Consider the following 20,424-nt stretch of genomic DNA (forward strand, 5'->3'; position numbering starts at 1 on the left):
AGCTTAGCTTGTTGTTAATCCACCTGTCGTGTCAGATTTCGAAAATATGCTTTACAGCGAAAGCAATCCAAGCGTTTGTGAGTTTATCGATCACTAGACAAAACATTACGAACACCTAGCAGCAATGTAGATTGGTCACGAAAGTCAGAAAAGCAATAAAATTAATCGCTTACCTTTGATGATCTTCGGATGTTTGCACTCACGAGACGCCCAGTTACACAATAAATGTTCCTTTTGTTCGATAAAGATTATTTTTATAACCAAAAACCTCCATTTGTTTGGCGCGTTATGTTCAGAAATCCACAGGCTCGAACAGTCATGAAGGGCAGACGAAAATTCCAAATTGTATCCGTAAAGTTCGTAGAAACATGTCAAACGTTTTTTATAATCAGTCCTCAGGTTGTTTTTAACATAAATAATCGATAATATTTCAACCGGACAGTAAACTATTCAATAAAAGAGAGAAAGAAAATGTCGAGCTACAACTTTCGCGCGAATGAACTAATCGAAGGACATCTGGCTCTCCACTGACGCGTTTTGATAAATCTCTCTCATTTTTCAGAATAAAAGCTTGAAACTATGTCTAAAGACTGTTCACACCATGTGGAAGCCATTGGAAAAGGCATCTGGTTGATATCCCTTTAAATGGAGGAAAGGCAGGCAATGGAACAGGGATTTTTCAAAATAAGAGGCACTCCCGGGTTGGATTTCCTCAGGTTTTCTCCTGCAAAATCATTTCTGTTATACTCACAGACAATATTTTGACAGTTTTGGAAACTTTAGAGTGTTTTCTATACTAATCTGTCAATTATATGCATATTCTAGCATCTGGGCCTGAGAAATAGGCAGCTTACATTGGGAACGTTGTTTTTCCAAACATAAAAATTCTGCCCCCTAGCTTCAAGAGGTTTAAATAGCATTTGAACAAATTCAGGACATTAAAATTGTCCTGACTTTTACAAAAAGTTTGTGTTAACCTACCTTAGGATCAGGATATACAAGTTTATTTGTCACGTACGCCGAATACAACAGGTGTAGACCTTACAGTGAAATGCTTACTTACAGGCTCTAACCAATAGTGTGATAAAGTTATTAGGTGAACAATAGGTAGGTAAAGAAATAAAAACAACAGTAAAAAGACAGTGAAAAACAGTAGCCGAGGCTATATACAGTAGAGAGGCTATATACAGTAGAGAAGCTATATACAGTAGCGAGGCTATAAAAGTAGCGAGGCTACATACAGACACCGGTTAGTCAGGCTGATTGAGGTAGTATGTACATGTAGGTATGGTTAAAGTGACTATGCATATATGAGGAATAGAGAGTAGCAGTAGCGTAAAAGAGGGGGTGGCGGGTGGCGGGACACAATGCATATAGCCCGGTTAGCCAATGTGCTGGAGCACTGGTTGGTCGGCCCAATTGAGGTAGTATGTACATGAATGTATAGTTAATGTTAGGAGTCTAGGGGCCCTGATAATGTAGGAAAACAAGTACACACACACACACACACACACACACACACACACACACACACACACACACACACCAACAGGTTCTGTGTGTATTCTTGGTTCTGGGTGTTTGTTCTATAGTTGGTTTGATAGGGCTCTTATTTTCCTGCTGGTCTGTTTGCTGTTGTTGTTCTAATTCATTGAGGTGCTTGCCTGGTGACTCCAGTGATTTGTTGGTGTGGTTACTGGGTGTCTTGTCGTGATTGATCTGTCCAGCTAAGTGTGGTGGGGGTTTGGTTGTTGTGGAGATTTGGTTGTTGTGGAGGTTTGGTTGTTGTGAGGTTTGGTTGTTGTGGAGGTTTGGTTGTTGTGAGGTTTGGTTGTTGTGGAGGTTTGGTTGTTGTGGAGATTTGGTTGTTGTGGAGATTTGGTTGTTGTGGAGGTTTGGTTGTTGTGGAGGTTTGGTTGTTGTGGAGGTTTGGTTGTTGTGAGGTTTGGTTGTTTTGGAGATTTGGTTGTTGTGGGGTTTGGTTGTTGTGGAGGTTTGGTTGTTGTGAGGTTTGGTTGTTGTGGAGGTTTGGTTGTTGTGAGGTTTGGTTGTTGTGGAGGTTTGGTTGTTGTGAGGTTTGGTTGTTGTGGAGGTTTGGTTGTTGTGAGGTTTGGTTGTTGTGGAGGTTTGGTTGTTGTGGAGATTTGGTTGTTGTGGAGATTTGGTTGTTGTGGAGGTTTGGTTGTTGTGGAGGTTTGGTTGTTGTGGAGGTTTGGTTGTTGTGAGGTTTGGTTGTTTTGGAGATTTGGTTGTTGTGGGGTTTGGTTGTTGTGGAGGTTTGGTTGTTGTGAGGTTTGGTTGTTGTGGAGGTTTGGTTGTTGTGAGGTTTGGTTGTTGTGGAGGTTTGGTTGTTGTGAGGTTTGGTTGTTGTGAGGTTTGGCTGTTGTGGAGGTTTGGTTGTTGTGGAGGTTTGGTTGTTGTGGAGGTTTGGTTGTTGTGGAGGTTTGGTTGTTGTGGAGGTTTGGTTGTTGTGAGGTTTGGTTGTTGTGGAGGTTTGGTTGTTGTGAGGTTTGGTTGTTGTGGAGGTTTGGTTGTTGTGAGGTTTGGTTGTTGAATGTTTTCGATCTCTGTAACGATTTACTTTAACTACATATACATAACACATTTATTACTCATCTATAAGCATGTCATGAACGTGTTATATCAGGTCCCAACCGCATTATTAAAGGTGAATGAAATATATCCATAACATATCTATATTGCATTCATGTCATGCTATGCAAGAGCTCATATTTAGGAATCTTAATAGATGCATCAATACAATGACAGCGTAGCGTCATCATTATGGCTGTTCTCAACAGTGAACTTCTGCCATACCAGTGTTAGCGAATATGCTATGGTGATTTATAACCTGCGCCAGCCCCATTTCCCCCACCGGCTGGTACAGTGTGACTTACCTTCGTCTTCTTCTCACTGAGGTCAACGCTGCATAAAGATCTCCTCAGTGTTGAATCCTCAGGGTAAATGTTACAGATCAAATCGTGTAGTTGAGGGTCATGTCATAACTTCCTCTGTAACTCATTAACAGCTCTCGTCCACGTGACAATTAGGTCATACTGGTCTATGGCGCACAGATGAAGGGTCTATGAATGAATTATATATGCAGTCAATGTAAAGTCAAATACATTTTCCCATTCATAAAGCACTTCATGGCAATTAACTGTACAGTTTGTCATCTGAGCTATAACGACCAACATCAAGGGAAAGAGGGGATACGTCGTCAGTTGTACAACTGAATGGCTTCAACTGAAATGTGTCTTCTGAATTTAACCCAACCCCTGTGAATCAGAGAGGTGCGGGGGGGGGGGGGGGGGGGGGGGTCTGGTTTAATCTACATCCACGTCTTCGGCTCAGTGGGTTAACTGCCTTGCTCAGGGGTAGAAAGACATATCTTTACCTTGACAGCCCGGGGATTCCATCCAGCATCCTTTCGCTTACTGGGCCAACGTTCTAACCATTAGGCTAGCTGCCGTTAAAGGTCTATTGATGAATTCTATGTAGGCAATGTGAAGTCAATTATATTATATCAATATGTATCTGTTATAAACAGTGAAATAACATTGTTAACTAAATGTTTCATGAGTTTTATGATGACTTTGTAATGTTTATTAACCGTGTTTGAAAAGTGTTGACATTGTGCCAGGGGCTTAGCTAGCTAGCTACATTACTGAATAGGGGGGAAATGCTAGCTAGCTACATTACTGAATAGGGGGGAAATGCTAGCTAGCTACATTACTGAATAAGGGGAAAATGCTAGCTAGCTACATTACTGAATAAGGGGGAAATGCTAGCTAGCTACATTACTGAATAAGGGGAAAATGCTAGCTATCTGCATTACTGAATAAGGGGGAAATGCTAGCTAGCTACATTACTGAATAGGGGGGAAATGCTAGCTAGCTACATTACTGAATAAGGGGGAAATGCTAGCTAGCTACATTACTGAATAGGGGGGAAATGCTAGCTAGCTACATTACTGAATAAGGGGGAAATGCTAGCTAGCTACATTACTGAATAAGGGGGAAATGCTAGCTAGCTACATTACTGAATAAGGGGGAAATGCTAGCTACCTGCATTACTGAATAAGGGGGAAATGCTAGCTAGCTACATTACTGAATAAGGGGGAAATGTTAGCTAGCTGCATTACTGAATAAGGGGGAAATGCTAGCTAGCTACATTACTGAATAAGGGGGAAATGCTAGCTAGCTACATTACTGAATAAGGGGGAAATGCTAGCTAGCTGCATTACTGAATAAGGGGGAAATGCTAGCTAGCTACATTACTGAATAAGGGGGAAATGCTAGCTAGCTACATTACTGAATAAGGGGGAAATGCTAGCTAGCTACATTACTGAATAAGGGGGAAATGCTAGCTAGCTGCATTACTGAATAAGGGGGAAATGCTGGCTAGCTACATTACTGAATAAGGGGGAAATGCTAGCTAGCTGCATTACTGAATAAGGGGGAAATGCTGGCTAGCTACATTACTGAATAAGGGGGAAATGCTAGCTAGCTGCATTACTGAATAAGGGGGAAATGCTAGCTAGCTGCATTACTGAATAAGGGGGAAATGCTAGATAGCTACATTACTGAATAAGGGGGAAATGCTAGCTAGCTACATTACTGAATAAGGGGGAAATGCTAGCTAGCTACATTACTGAATAAGGGGGAAATGCTAGCTAACTACATTACTGAATGAGGGGGAAATGCTAGCTAGCTACATTACTGAATAAGGGGGAAATGCCAGCTACCTGCATTACTGAATAAGGGGGAAATGCCAGCTAGCTACATTACTGAATAAGGGGGAAATGCTAGCTAGCTACATTACTGAATAAGGGGGAAATGCTAGCTAGCTACATTACTGAATAAGGGGGAAATGCTAGCTAGCTACATTACTGAATAAGGGGGAAATGCTAGCTAGCTACATTACTGAATAAGGGGGAAATGCTAGCTACCTCTACTACTTTGTGTTCGTACATTCTACTCACCAAAATAGTTATTGCTATATGGGTCTGAAATGGGGAATTGAATTTGAATGGTTTGAATATACATCTTTGTTAAATCCATTCAAGAAAAGTCAAACAAAATGTTTTAATTAGTTGGATTCTTCGGCCAACAAATGTTTTCTGTGCTACATCTAGAAAATGGAAATACAATTTTCATATTTCCTTTAGCATAGTTTTTTCTTTATTCTTTACTTTTGACAAGGGAGGTATGTTTATGAATGTTTATGAATGTTTTATGAGGGTGGCGGGTAGCCTAGTGGTTAGCGTGTTGGGCCGGTAACCAAAAGGTTGCTAGTTTGAATCCCTGAGCTGACAGGGTAAAAATCTGTTGTTTTGGACCTGAACAAGGCAATTAACCCACTGTCTCCTGGTAAGCTGTGATTGTGAATAAGAATTTGTTCTTAAATGACTTGCCTGCTTAAAAGAATGGGAGGTTATAATTGGCTTTACATTTAGTGCATAGAATTCATATATAGACCCTTCATCTGTGCGTTATAGACCACAGTAACTTAATTGTGATGTGGAGGAGGGCTGTTAATGAGTTACAGAGGAAGTTATGACATGACCCTCAACTACACGATTTGATCTGTAACATTTACCCTGAGGATTCAACACTGAGGAGATCTTTATGCAGCGTTGACCTCAGTGAGAAGAAGAAGTAGGTAAGTCACACTATACCTGCTGGTGGGGGAAGTGGGGCTGGTACAGGCCTGTACTAGCCGGTGGGGGAAGTGGGGCTGGTCTGGTGGGGGAAAAGGGGCTGGTACAGCATAATTTTAAAAAGTGGTTTGGCCTTTTGACATATTCACTAAGGGCCCGATTCAGACTTAAGAAATGTACGCCTTTTCTAAGTACAGCTTTCCCACGCACTTCTCAGTAGTTGATATTCAGAATTAGCTTATGCAGTTGTATTATGGACTTTGCAGGTGTGGTTTCCTTGCGAGCGCCGAATAAATGTAATTCAACCACTGAAAACCCTCCCATTAGCTGGCCAACAGATTTTCTCTTGGAGTTTTCATTCAATAGGGTTTTCAGTACATTTATCTAAAGCCATCCCTTTAAGTTAAGTGTGCCTTTTAATTAGAATTTTCTCAACAGACACTAGACTATGTAGAGAACAGTTTAGAATATCAGGGATCAATGACAGAATGTAATGTTAATACACACATATTCATCTCCTGTTCAGCACAAACTGGTAGATAAAAAAAATATTCTGATCTTGTTTATTATTTAGGGTTAGGAAAGCATTTCTGAATAATAAACAAAACAGGGTTGGAGAGTCTTAACGCAATAAATATATTGGTGAATCAAAATGCAGTGATTTGATTCATCCTGAGTTGCCATATTCAATTGTTCAATCCATGAAATATTGGAAGATGAGAAATGTGTACAATAGGGGTTGAACAGTAGTCCTATAAATCTACCAATCCTCATGAATCATGGGACTGTAATGACAACGGTCCAGTCATTGTGCACCGTGCGCCATGCTCCAGGTTTAAACTGCTACATATGATCTGTGTTCCATAATGATTCCAATAGGCTACATGTCCCAAATTATAATACGTTAGCCTAATATGACCCACTATAGCTAGCGATCCTCAGAAACAACCACACCAACAGGACAGGGGAAATAAAGGTCAACTAACGATGTCATGGAATGATGCAAAATGTGAGGAAACTGTCGGTTTGGCGCTGTACTGTCATTTACACATGGCTACAGAAGCCTATAGCTCATATTTTAAAGTTATAAGGCAAGCATTTCAAACTTCACTGTGGAAAATGTGATATGTTGATATGCTTGACTGGTTTCACATTTCAGTTATAAATGTGAGGAAACTAACACTAAAGTGACAGTTATAAATGTGAGGAAACTAAAGTGACAGTTATAAATGTGAGGAAACTAACACTAAAGTGACAGTTATAAATGTGAGGAAACTAACACTAAAGTGACAGTTATAAATGTGAGGAAACTAACACTAAAGTGACAGTTATAAATGTGAGGAAACTAAAGTGACAGTTATAAATGTGAGGAAACTAACACTAAAGTGACAGTTATAAATGTGAGGAAACTAACACTAAAGTGACAGTTATAAATGTGAGGAAACTAACACTAAAGTGACAGTTATAAATGTGAGGAAACTAACACTAAAGTGACAGTTATAAATGTGAGGAAACTAACACTAAAGTGACAGTTATAAATGTGAGGAAACACTAAAGAGACAGTTATAAATGTAAGGAAACTAACACTAAAGTGACAGTTATAAATGTGAGGAAACTAACACTAAAGAGACAGTTATAAATGTGAGGAAACTAACACTAAACAGACAGTTATAAATGTAAGGAAACTAACACTAAAGTGACAGTTATAAATGTGAGGAAACACTAAAGAGACAGTTATAAATGTGAGGAAACTAACACTAAAGAGACAGTTATAAATGTGAGGAAACTAACACTAAACAGACAGTTATAAATGTGAGGAAACTAACACTAAACAGACAGTTATAAATGTAAGGAAACTAACACTAAAGTGACAGTTATAAATGTGAGGAAACACTAAAGAGACAGTTATAAATGTGAGGAAACTAACACTAAAGAGACAGTTATAAATGTGAGGAAACACTAAAGAGACAGTTATAAATGTATGGAAACTAACACTACAGTGACAGTTATAAATGTGAGGAAACACTAAAGAGACAGTTATAAATGTGAGGAAACTAACACTAAAGAGACAGTTATAAATGTGAGGAAACTAACACTAAAGTGACAGTTATAAATGTGAGGAAACTAACACTAAAGTGACAGTTATAAATGTGAGGAAACTAACACTAAAGTGACAGTTATAAATGTGAGGAAACTAACACTAAAGTGACAGTTATAAATGTGAGGAAACTAACACTAATGTGACAGTTATAAATGTGAGGAAACTAACACTAAAGTGACAGTTATAAATGTGAGGAAACTAACACTAAAGTGACAGTTATAAATGTAAGGAAACTAACACTAATATGACAGTTATAAATGTGAGGAAACGAACACTAAAGTGACAGCTATAAATGTAAGGAAACTAACACTGAAGTGACAGTTATAAATGTGAGGAAACTAAAGTGACAGTTATAAATGTGAGGAAACTAACACTAAAGTGACAGTTATAAATGTAAGGAAACTAACACTAAAGTGACAGTTATAAATGTAAGGAAACTGACACTAAAGTGACAGTTATAAATGTGAGGAAACTAACACTAAAGTGACAGTTATAAATGTAAGGAAACTAACACTAAAGTGACAGTTATAACTGTGAGGAAACTAACACTAAAGTGACAGTTATAAATGTGAGGAAACTAACACTAAAGTGACAGTTATAACTGTGAGGAAACTAACACTAAAGTGACAGTTAGAAATGTAAGGAAACTAACACTAAAGTGACAGTTATAACTGTGAGGAAACTAACACTAAAGTGACAGTTATAAATGTGAGGAAACTAACACTAAAGTGACAGTTATAACTGTGAGGAAACTAACACTAAAGTGACAGTTATAAATGTGAGGAAACTAACACTAAAGTGACAGTTATAAATGTAAGGAAACTAACACTAAAGTGACAGTTATAAATGTGAGGAAACTAACACTAAAGTGACAGTTATAAATGTGAGGAAACTAACACTAAAGTGACAGTTATAAATGTGAGGAAACTAACACTAAAGTGACAGTTATAAATATAAGGAAACTAACACTAAAGTGACAGTTATAAATGTGAGGAAACTAACACTAAAGTGACAGTTATAAATGTAAGGAAACTAAAGTGACAATTATAAATGTGAGGAAACTAACACTAAAGTGACAGTTATAAATGTGAGGAAACTAACACTAAAGTGACAGTTATAAATGTGAGGAAACTAACACTAAAGTGACAGTTATAAATGTAAGGAAACTAACACTAAAGTGACAGTTATAAATGTGAGGAAACTAAAGTGACAATTATAAATGTGAGGAAACTAACACTAAAGTGACAGTTATAAATGTAAGGAAACTAACACTAAAGTGACAGTTATAAATGTGAGGAAACTAACACTAAAGTGACAGTTATAAATGTAAGGAAACTAACACTAAAGTGACAGTTATAAATGTGAGGAAACTAACACTAAAGTGACAGTAATAAATGTAAGGAAACTAACACTAAAGTGACAGTTATAAATGTAAGGAAACTAACACTAAAGTGACAGTTATAAATGTGAGGAAACTAACACTAAAGTGACAGTTATAAATGTGAGGAAACTAACACTAAAGTGACAGTTATAAATGTGAGGAAACTAACACTAAAGTGACAGTTATAAATATAAGGAAACTAACACTAAAGTGACAGTTATAAATATAAGGAAACTAACACTAAAGTGACAGTTATAAATGTGAGGAAACTAACACTAAAGTGACAGTTATAAATGTGAGGAAACTAACACTAAAGTGACAGTTATAAATGTTAGGAAACTAACACTAAAGTGACAGTTATAAATGTGAGGAAACTAACACTAAAGTGACAGTTATAAATGTGAGGAAACTAACACTAAAGTGACAGTTATAAATGTGAGGAAACTAACACTAAAGTGACAGTTATAAATGTGAGGAAACACTAAAGTGACAGTTATAAATGTGAGGAAACTAACACTAAAGTGACAGTTATAAATGTGAGGAAACTAACACTAAAGTGACAGTTATAAATGTAAGGAAACTAACACTAAAGTGACAGTTATAAATGTGAGGAAACTAACACTAAAGTGACAGTTATAAATGTAAGGAAACTAAAGTGACAATTATAAATGTGAGGAAACTAACACTAAAGTGACAGTTATAAATGTGAGGAAACTAACACTAAAGTGACAGTTATAAATGTGAGGAAACTAACACTAAAGTGACAGTTATAAATGTAAGGAAACTAACACTAAAGTGACAGTTATAAATGTGAGGAAACTAAAGTGACAATTATAAATGTGAGGAAACTAACACTAAAGTGACAGTTATAAATGTGAGGAAACTAACACTAAAGTGACAGTTATAAATGTAAGGAAACAAACATTATATCAAGGCACAAGGCGAGACCCAAATACAGACACAGGAGGCAGATGGTTGGAGTCTTACAATGTTTATTAATCCAAAGGGGTAGGCAAGAGAATGGTCGTGGACAGGCAAAAAGGTCAAAACCAGATCAGAGTCCAGGAGGTACAGAGTGGCAGACAGGCTCTTGGTCAAGGCAGGCAGAATGGTCAGGCAGGCGGGTACAAAGTCCAGAAACAGGCAAGGGTGAAAACCGGGAGGACTAGAAAAAGGAGAATGCAAAGAACAGGAGAACGGGAAAACCGCTGGTTGACTTGGAAATATACAAGACGAACTGGCACAGAGAGACAGGAAACACAGGGATAAATACACTGGGGAAAATAAGACCTGGAGGGGGGTGGAGACAATCACAAGGACAGGTGAAACGGATCAGGGCGTGACAAACTAAAGTGACAGTTATAAATGCTTGTACAGTTGAAGTCGGAAGTTTACATACACTTAGGTTGGAATCATTAAAACTCGTTTTTCAACCACTCCACAAATTTCTTTTTAACAAATTATAGTTTTTGCAAGTCGGTTAGTGATTTTTCCAACAATTGTTTACAGACAGATTATTTCACTTATAATTCACTGTATCACAATTCCAGTCGGTCAGAAATGTACATACACTAAGTTGACTGTGCCTTTAAACAGCTTAAAAAATTCCATAAATGTATGTCATGGCTTTAGAAGCTTCTGATAGGCTCATAGACATCATTTGAGTCAATTGGAGGTGTACCTGTGGATGTATTTCAAGGCCTACCTTCAAACTCAGTGCCTCTTTGCTTGACATCATGGGGAAATCAAAAGAAATCAGCCAAGACCTCAGAAAAAAATTATAGACATCCACAAGTATGGTTCATCCTTGGGAGCAATTTGCAAACGCCTGAAGGTACCACGTTCATCTGTACAAACAATAGTACGCAAGTATAAACACCATGGGACCACACAGCCGTCATACCGCTCAGGAAGGAGACGCGTTTTGTCTCCTAGAGATGAACGTACTTTGGTATGAAAAGTGCAAATCAATCCCAGAACAACAGCAAAGGACCTTGTGAAGATGCTGGAGGAAACAGGTACAAACGTATCTATATCCACAGTAAAACGAGTCCTATATCAACATAACCTGAAAGGCCGCTCAGCAAGGAAGAAGCCACTGCTCCAAAACCGCCATAAAAATAGCCAGACTACGGTTTGCAACTGCACATGGGGACAAAGATTGTACTTTTTGGAGAAATGTCCTCTAGTCTGATGAACCAAAAATAGAACTGTTTGGCCATAATGACCATCGTTATGTTTGGAGGAAAAAGGGGGATGCTTGCAAGCCTAAGAACACCATCTCAACCGTGAAGCACAGGGGTGGCAGCATCATGTTGTGGGGGTGCTTTGCTGCAGGAGGGACTGGTGCACTTCACAAAATAGATGGCATCATGAGGTAGGAAAATTATGTGGATATATTCAAGCAACATCTCAAGACATCAGTCAGGAAGTTAAAGCTTGGTCGCAAATGGGTCTTCCAAATGAACAATGACCCCAAGCCTACTTCCAAAGTTGTGGCAAAATGGCTTAAGGACAACAAAGTCAAGGTGTTGGAGTGGCAATCACAAAGCCCTGAACTCAACCCTATAGGACATTTGTGGGCAGAACTGAAAAAGTGTGTGCGAGCAAGAAGGCCTACAAACCTGACTCAGTTACACCAGCTCTGTCAGGAGGACTGGGCCAAAATTCACCCAACTTATTGTGGAAAGCTTGTGGAAGGCTACCCAAACCGTTTGACCCAAGTTAAACAATTTAAAAGCAATGCTACCAAATACTAATTGAGTGTATGTAAACTTCTGACCCATTGGGAATGTGATGAAAGTAATAAAAGCTTAAATAAATCATTCTCTCTACTATTATTCGGACATTTCACATTCTTAAAATAAAGTGGTGATCCTAACTGACCTAAAACAGGGATTTCTTTTACAAGGATTAAATGTCAGGCATTGTGAAAAACTGAGTTTAAATATATTTGGCTAAGGTGTATGTAAACTTCCGACTTCAACTGTAGGTATAACTGACGGTGGCTATCGATAGTGGCAAATTTTTAACACGATGCAAATTGTAAAATAAAATACAGTGGAAAGTTCAGGCATATCATTAAAACATTCTAGAAATCGTAAATCAACGTGTTTGGGTTTGGTGCTGTACTGTCATTTGTGAAGCCTATATTAATATAATATATATTATTATATTATATTATTAACAATATCATTTAAGGTGATATGCTTCAGATTGTTGCCATGTGTCTGGTGTCTCCAGCGATCATAAGGTAAAATAGATCTAAAACTATTTTCATTTATATTTACAATCGCCTTTTCCAATCGGCTTACTCTTTTACCTAGCTTTTTATCAATAGCCCTTATCCGTTTGTAAATTACAGTGCATGGAGAATTGTTTTTCTTAGGGGTATGTACTATATATCGGTGAACATATCGGAATCGAACGATATTAGCTAAAAATGCCAACATCGGTATCGGCCCAATGTCTAGTTTAACGCCGATGTGCAAAACCGATGTCGAAGCTGCATTGCATGCATACCTATATAATGTAGGTACATGACGTAATGACGCCACGTAATTTTTTTTGCTCTACACGTGCAACACAGCATTCCTAACCTAGCCCACAATGTCTGCAAGACGAGCAGTCATTTGAAAGAATAGAAAATTTCAGAGAGAGAGAAATCAAAGGCGAAATCGATTAACACCAAGATAATGGAACTCATTGCCTTGACAATCAATCGTTCTCTGTCGTGGGGGATGTTGGCTTTCGTGACACAATTTTTCAGATGTTGCCTTACTTTAGTTATACAGTAATAGCGTCACTGCTATTAGCTTCACGACATACTGTGGAATGCCGTTCGGGTCTTTGCGTGTCAAAAAAGATACACGTCAAATAACACTATTTGACAATAACACTATTTGACGCGTTAAATAACACAATTATTCAATAATGTTGTGTGTTCTGAATTTGTACAAAGAAGCAAACACCGGCCACGAATGATGTGTTTACAATACCACGTTGGTAATAAAGCATTATTTGTTCGACCGCAACTTCTGGGGTAGCGAGCTAGCACCAATGTAACTAGCCTGAAAACAATGACCAAAAGAAACTGCAGTCATTTTCATTATTCTTAGCAATGATTTAGGAATCCTTGTGAGTAATTATTAGCTAGGTAGCCACTTGTTATTCGCCTTTTGAAATTGAACTCCGGGTTCATGAAAATAAATAGCTAGCCAGCTACTTAACTATGTTGCCCAAAGCTAACGTTGTAAGCAGACAGCTAGCTTCATCTGGCTAGTGAGGCTCAACCGGACCGTGTTATGTGTTGTGAAGCAAGCCACAATAGGGTTAGGCACAATAGTGGAATTTGCGGTTTGCCTTCAAAATAAAAGTACCTCTGAAGGTGATGCAAATAAAATCTAATAAAATCTAATTGTATTAGTCACATGCGCCGAATACAACAGGTGTAGACCTTACAGTGAAATGCTTACTTATGAGCCCTTAACTAACAATGCAGTTTAAAAAATACAGATAAGAATAAGAAATAAAAGTAACAAGTAATTAAAGAGCAGCAGTAAAATAACAATAGCGAGACTATATACAGGGGGGTACCGGTACAGAGTCAATGTGCGGGGGCACCGGTTAGTTGAGCTAAAATGTACATGTAGGTAGAGTTATTAAAGTGACTATGCATAGATGATAACAACAGAGAGTTGCAGTGGTGTAAAATATGGGAGTGGGGGGCAATGCAAATAGTCTGCAAACAGAAGGTTACAATTGGTGGAATCATGCCATATTTAGACTAGATAGTGTTAAACAAGGTTGGAATGTGAATCAATGAAATGGGGTATCAGCCTACTCAGTGACACCCACAGAACACAAGAAGAGAATGGAGAATTCACGCAAGTATTAGCATTGTAGCTCTTATCGCGGGATGGTGACTGTGTGAAATCACCTCCCCAGTCAGCATATTGTGTGTATTGACATTCATATTGCACTGTACATCTTTACCTAAGGATTGGGGATCAATGAAATGGGCTATCAGTCTACTCAATACCCAAGCTATTTTTTCCTCCTCAGAGTTATCAGACTCCAAAACATCCACGCAGTATTGTTTTTCCTCTGGAATAGTGTTCAATACACATAGGTTGACAATAAAGGTGGCTCAATTCACAGCTGTTTCATAGTCCCGCAGTAAGAGCTACGACGCTAATGTTCTCTGTGTGTCACTGAGTAGACTGATACCCCATGTCATTGATCCACAATCCATAGGTAAGGCTGTACAGTGAAATACGCATTTATAATACATCCAGTGTGATTTTAACCGATTTTTGTCAAATTAACAACTTATTGTCTTTTGTTGATTTTATATAACAACATTCCAACCTTGTTTAGCTTGATCTATTCAACAATGGCATAATTCTACTATTTGTATTAATTTGCATCACTGTCAATGACATACTTTTATTTTGAAGGCTAACCACAAAGTCCACTATTGTGGCTAATCCTTATTGTGGCTAGCTTCACATAGATGGGTCCGACCACCATTAATCAAATAAGAACTCTCTTATAAATTAGGGTTATTTTAGATGATGATACCTAGCTATATAGTTAGCTAGCTAACTATAGCTACTGAAACAGATTATGTCGTTTTGCTATGTTTTTGGGGAAGAACATTGTTTGCTTCCATGAGCTAGCTAGCTTTCTTTTATGACCAGCACTGTAGGTGCGCGAGTCAACTTTGCCAGCATCATAGCACACTTATCAATGAATCGTTGTGACATATGAAATACACGTGATAGTGTAATCAATGTGTCAACTGCTCCCTTCACACAACAAACTGGCTCTAACTAGAATAGAAAGAGGAGTGGGAGGCCCCGGTGCACAACTGAGCAAGAGGACAAGTACATTAGAGTGTCTAGTTTGAGAAACTTATATTACTACTATATATTACTACTATATATTACTACAATATATTACTACTATATATTACTACTATATATTACTACTATATATTACTATTATATATTACTACTATATATTACTACTATATATTACTACTATTTATTACTACAATATATTACTACTATATATTACTACTATATATTACTATTATATATTACTACTATATATTACTACTATATATTACTACTATATATTACTATTGTATATTACTACTATATATTACTATTATATATTACTACAATATATTACTACTATATATTACTACTATATATTACTATTATATATTACTATTATATATTACTACTATATATTACTATTATATATTACTACTATATATTACTATTATATATTACTACTATATATTACTACTATATATTACTATTATATATTACTGCTATATATTACTACTATATATTACTATTATATATTACTACTATATATTACTACTATATATTACTATTATATATTACTTCAATATATTACTACTATATATTACTACTATATATTACTATTATATATTACTACTATATATTACTACTATATATTACTATTATATATTACTTCAATATATTACTATTATATATTACTACTATATATTACTACTATATATTACTATTATATATTACTATTATATATTACTATTATATATTACTTCAATATATTACTACTATATATTACTACTATATATTACTATTATATATTACTACTATATATTACTACTATATATTACTATTATATATTACTTCAATATATTACTATTATATATTACTACTATATATTACTACTATATATTACTATTATATATTACTACTATATATTACTTACAGCATTTTTCTCTCTCTCCCTTTGTTTACATGTATGTGATTGTGTGTACATGTCTGTTTGTGTGTACATGTATGTGATTGTGTGTACATGTATGTGATTGTGTGTACATGTATGTGATTGTGTGTACATGTCTGTTTGTGTGTACATGTATGTGATTGTGTGTACATGTATGTGATTGTGTGTACATGTATGTGATTGTGTGTACATGTATGTGATTGTGTGTGCATGTCTGTTTGTGTGTACATGTCTGATTGTGTGTACATGTATGTGATTGTGTGTACATGTATGTGATTGTGTGTGCATGTCTGTTTGTGTGTACATGTCTGTTTGTGTGTACATGTCTGATTGTGTGTACATGTATGTGATTGTGTGTACATGTATGTGATTGTGTGTGATTGTGTGTGCATGTCTGTTTGTGTGTACATGTCTGTTTGTGTGTACATGTCTGATTGTGTGTACATGTATGTGATTGTGTGCATGTATTCATGTGTGTGTCCATGAAGGAGAGGTCCGTGGCCAAAGGGGGGATGACATGCGTGTTCCCAGGCTGTTAACATCGCTGAGGATTACAAGACTATTAGGCTGCCGAGAGCTGTCAAGCCATGATGGACATACTGGTAACTTAACCTAACGTCTGTCTGTCTGTCGGTCGGTCGGTCGGTCGGTCGGTCGGTCGGTCTTTCTCTCTTTCTCTCTTTCTCTCTCTGTCTCTCTCAATTCAGTTCAAGGGTTTTATTGACATGGGAAACGTATGTTAACATTGCCAAAGTAAGTGAACTAGATAATAAACAAAAGTGAAATAAACAATAACAATTACCGGTAAACATTAGACTCAGAAAGGTTCCAAGAGAATAAAAACATTATTAATGTCATATTAAGTGCAAATAGTTAAAGTACAAAAGGCAAAATAAATAGACATAAATATGGGTTGTATTTACACTGGTGTTTGTTCTTCACTGCTATGATTGCACACTGTGGTATTTCCCCCAATAGATAGATTTGGATTTGCTTTCGAATTCTTTGTGGATCTGTTTAATCTGAGAGAAATATGTGTCTCTAATATGGTCATACATTTAGCAGGAGGTTAGGAAGTGCAGCTCAGTTTCCACCTCATTTTGTGGGCAGTGTGCACATAGCCTGTCTTCTCTTGAGAGCCAGGTCTGCCTACGGCAGCCTTTCTCAATAGCAAGGCTATGCTCACTGAGTCTGTACATAGTCAAAGCTTTCCTTAAGTTTGGGTCAGTTACAGTGTTCAGGTATTCTGCCACTGTGTACTCTCTGTTTAGGGCCAAACAGCATTCTAGTTTGCTCTGTGTTTTGGACAATTATCTTTTTGATTTCTCATGATTTGGCATGCAGAGTCTCAATTTGGTGTTAGTCCCATTTTCTGAATTCTTGGTTGGTGAGCGGACCCCAGACCTCACAACCATAAAGGGCAATGTGTTCTATAACTGATTCAAGTACTTTTAGCCAGATCCTAATCGGTATGTTGAATTTTATGTTCCTTTTGATGGCATAGAAGGCCCTTCTTGCCTTGTCTCTCAGATCGTTCACAGCTTTGTGGAAGTTACCTGTGGCGCTGATGTTTAGGCCAAGGTATGTATAGTTTTTTGTGTGCTCTAGGGCAGCGGTGTCTAGATGGAATTTGTATTTGTTGTCCTGGTGACTGGACCTTTTTTGGAACACCATTATTTTTGTCTTACTGACATTTACTGTCAGGGCCCAGGTCTGACAGAATCTGTGCAGAAGATCTAGGTGCTGCTGTAGGACCTCCTTGGTTGGTGACAGAAGCACCAGATCATCAGCAAACAGTAGACATTTGACTAGTAGTGTGAGACAGGGTGCTGCAGACTGATCAAGTGCCCTCGCCAATTCGTTGATATAGATGTTGAAGTGGGTGGGGCTTAAGCTGCATCCCTGTCTCACCCCATGGCCCTGTTATTGGGGTCAAATTTGTCCTCACTTTTGTGGATTGGGTCCTTGGTTCCAAATATTGGGGAAAATGCCAGAGCCAAGGATGTTAAAGAGTTCTTTGTGTTCCATAAAGTGTCCAATGTTGTTAGTCGTGTAGTTTGTTTTCAGACCAGTAAGTGTGAGCAGAGCCTGCTGAGCATCTGGTACCTGCCATTGGCTTGAGCGAGTGTAAGAGTGTGGGTTGGGCCTGTTTGCTCGCTCACGGCCTGGGCGTATGTGTGACTTCCATGTCGAAGCCCTCTTTGCAGGAGTGGGGTGCATGGGGTGGGTAGGAGGGGCATAGGTCTGATCTGAGGGGGCCTAAATGGGGTGTGGGCATGGTTGACTTGGGGGGGGTGTTGATTGGTTGGGGTGGGGGTGTGGATGTGGCTGGTGGTGTTGTGGTCTGGATGTAAGTCCTCTCGGCGTGGGTCTGGGGGGGTCCCGCAGGTCCGGGGGGGTCCCGCTGGTCCGGGGGGGTGTCTATTGATCTGCTGCTCCTGTGTGGGCTGCGGTTGAGAGCGATGTCTTTTAGGGTCCGGGCGAAGGTGGGCACTGCTGCCTTGTAGAGGTGGACCTGGTCATAGAGGCTGTTCAAGTCCAGGGTGAAGTGGTGGGCCAGGAAAACATTTGGTTTTGGAAGCACAGTCATGGGAAATAGTTGCGTTTACCAGCTGTATGGTAGCAGGGTGGAGATAACCACTTGTGCGTTGGGGAAAGTAGAAGAAGCTTTTTCAATCACTCCCTTCAGTGCTGTGGCCACCCTTTCCTGCTGTGTTCTCAGGTGGTTTGTGCCTGTGTGTATTATCATGTGGCTAGGTGACCTCCTGCTGTGCTCTCAGGTCGTTTGTGCCTGTGTGTATTATCATGTGGCTAGGTGACCTCCTGCTGTGCTCTCAGGTCGTTTGTGCCTGTGTGTATTATCATGTGTCTAGGTGACCCTAGTTGGTCCTCAGACAGAAGGTCTAGGGTGTGCTCAGAGTTTAGACACTGTGTGTTTGGGAAAAAGTACATTTTCTTGTATATATTTCCCATTTGAGTCCATAAGCAGTACAATCTGTGGCTTGTGTATGTCCTCAGTGGGTGTGGGGGTCTCCCTCTCTTTCTATCTCTCTCTCTCTCTCTCTCTTCTCTCTCTTCACTCTCTTCTCTCTCTCTCTTCTCTCTCTCTCTCTCTTCCTCTCTCTCTTCTCTCTCCTCTCTCTCGCTCTCTCTCTCTCTCTCTCTTCCTCTCTCTCTTCTCTCTCTTCTCTCTCTCTCTCTCTCTCTTCCTCTCTCTCTCTCTCTCTCTTCTCTCTCTTTCTCTCTCTCTCTCTCTCTCTCTCTCTCTCCCTTTCTAATCTTCTCTACTTTTGCATATTTTTGATACTGAATGTTATAATTTCGTCAACCAAACCTAACTTTAGGTAAATGGAACCTGAGTGAACAAATAACTCAACAATTTAATATATTTCATAAACAAGTTCATAAACAAGTTATGCAACAGCCGATGCCCCTGTGTGAAAAAGTAATTGCCCCATTACAATCAATAACTGGTTGTTCCACCTTTAGCTGCAATGACTCCAACCAAACACTTCCTGTAGTTGTTGATCAGTCTCTCACGTCGCTGTGGAGGAAGTCGGCCCACTCTTCCATGCAGAACTGCTTTAACTCAGAGACATTTGTGGCTTTTCAATCACGAGCTGTTCCTTTCAAGTCCACAACATGAAATGTGTGTGTGTGTGTGTGTGTGTGTGTGTGTGTGTGTGTGTGTGTGTGTGTGTGTGTGTGTGTGTGTGTGTGTGTGTGTGTGTGTGTGTGTGTGTGTGTGTGTGTGTGTGTGTGTGTGTGTGTGTGTGTGTACATTATGATCATTATGTGTGTGCTAATAGACTGTTGGTAGTGCACAGCTAGCTACTCTGATTGACTGTGATACTCCCATCTCTCTCTTGGTGTTTCTAGGATAATGCAGTTGTTCAGATGTTGCTGTCTATGGTGATGGGGTGGGAAGACTGATATCTAACCACTGGTTAGCCTGGCCTGTTTCAGTTAGAACTGTTAGAACTGTTTCAGTTACAAAGACTGGAGGGAACTGAATTATGAAAGGAAACTGAGAAACAGAGGAATGGAGAACGACTGACAGACAGAGAGAGAAATGTACAACAGAGAAAATAACAGAGAGAGAGAGAGAGAGAGAGAGAGAGAGAGAGTTGTAGCTGTTATTAATGGTAATCCCATGTCCACTACTACTATTATTATTGCTGTTAATCCCACCATTTATTTATATATAAATATATATATATTTTGTGTATATATATACATATATATTTTATTTAAATTTTTCGATATGTATACTTTGACAATGTAAGTAATAATAACTTGCCATGTCAATAAAGTCAATTGAATTGAATTGAATTGAATTGAGAGAGAGAGAGAGAGAGAGAGAGAGAGAGAGAGAGAGAGAGAGAGAGAGAGATGTGGCTAACAAACAGGAAGCAGCCCTGGTCAGAAGTAGTGCACTACATCAGTAGTGCACAAAGCCTGAGACAGATTTAAAGTGATTTTTCTGGGTTT

General features: G+C 38.4%; 1 protein-coding gene across 11 annotated transcripts in view; it reads left to right on the forward strand.

Moving 5' to 3' along the window:
- LOC139557913 (regulator of G-protein signaling 17-like) overlaps nt 1–20,424 on the forward strand; it is a 110,779-nt gene that overhangs the window by 14,889 nt on the left and 75,466 nt on the right. For 2 of the 11 annotated variants that reach the window (XR_011671500.1, XR_011671499.1), the window contains exon 2: nt 16,422–16,535. The exons of the other annotated variants lie outside the window; for them this stretch is intronic. The gene's annotated coding sequence lies outside the window, so the exon portion shown is untranslated. The remainder of the gene's footprint in view (nt 1–16,421; nt 16,536–20,424) is intronic. 11 annotated transcript variants of the gene reach the window in all.

This window comes from Salvelinus alpinus, chromosome 28, assembly GCF_045679555.1.
Source record: "Salvelinus alpinus chromosome 28, SLU_Salpinus.1, whole genome shotgun sequence".
Lineage (NCBI taxonomy): Eukaryota > Metazoa > Chordata > Actinopteri > Salmoniformes > Salmonidae > Salvelinus > Salvelinus alpinus.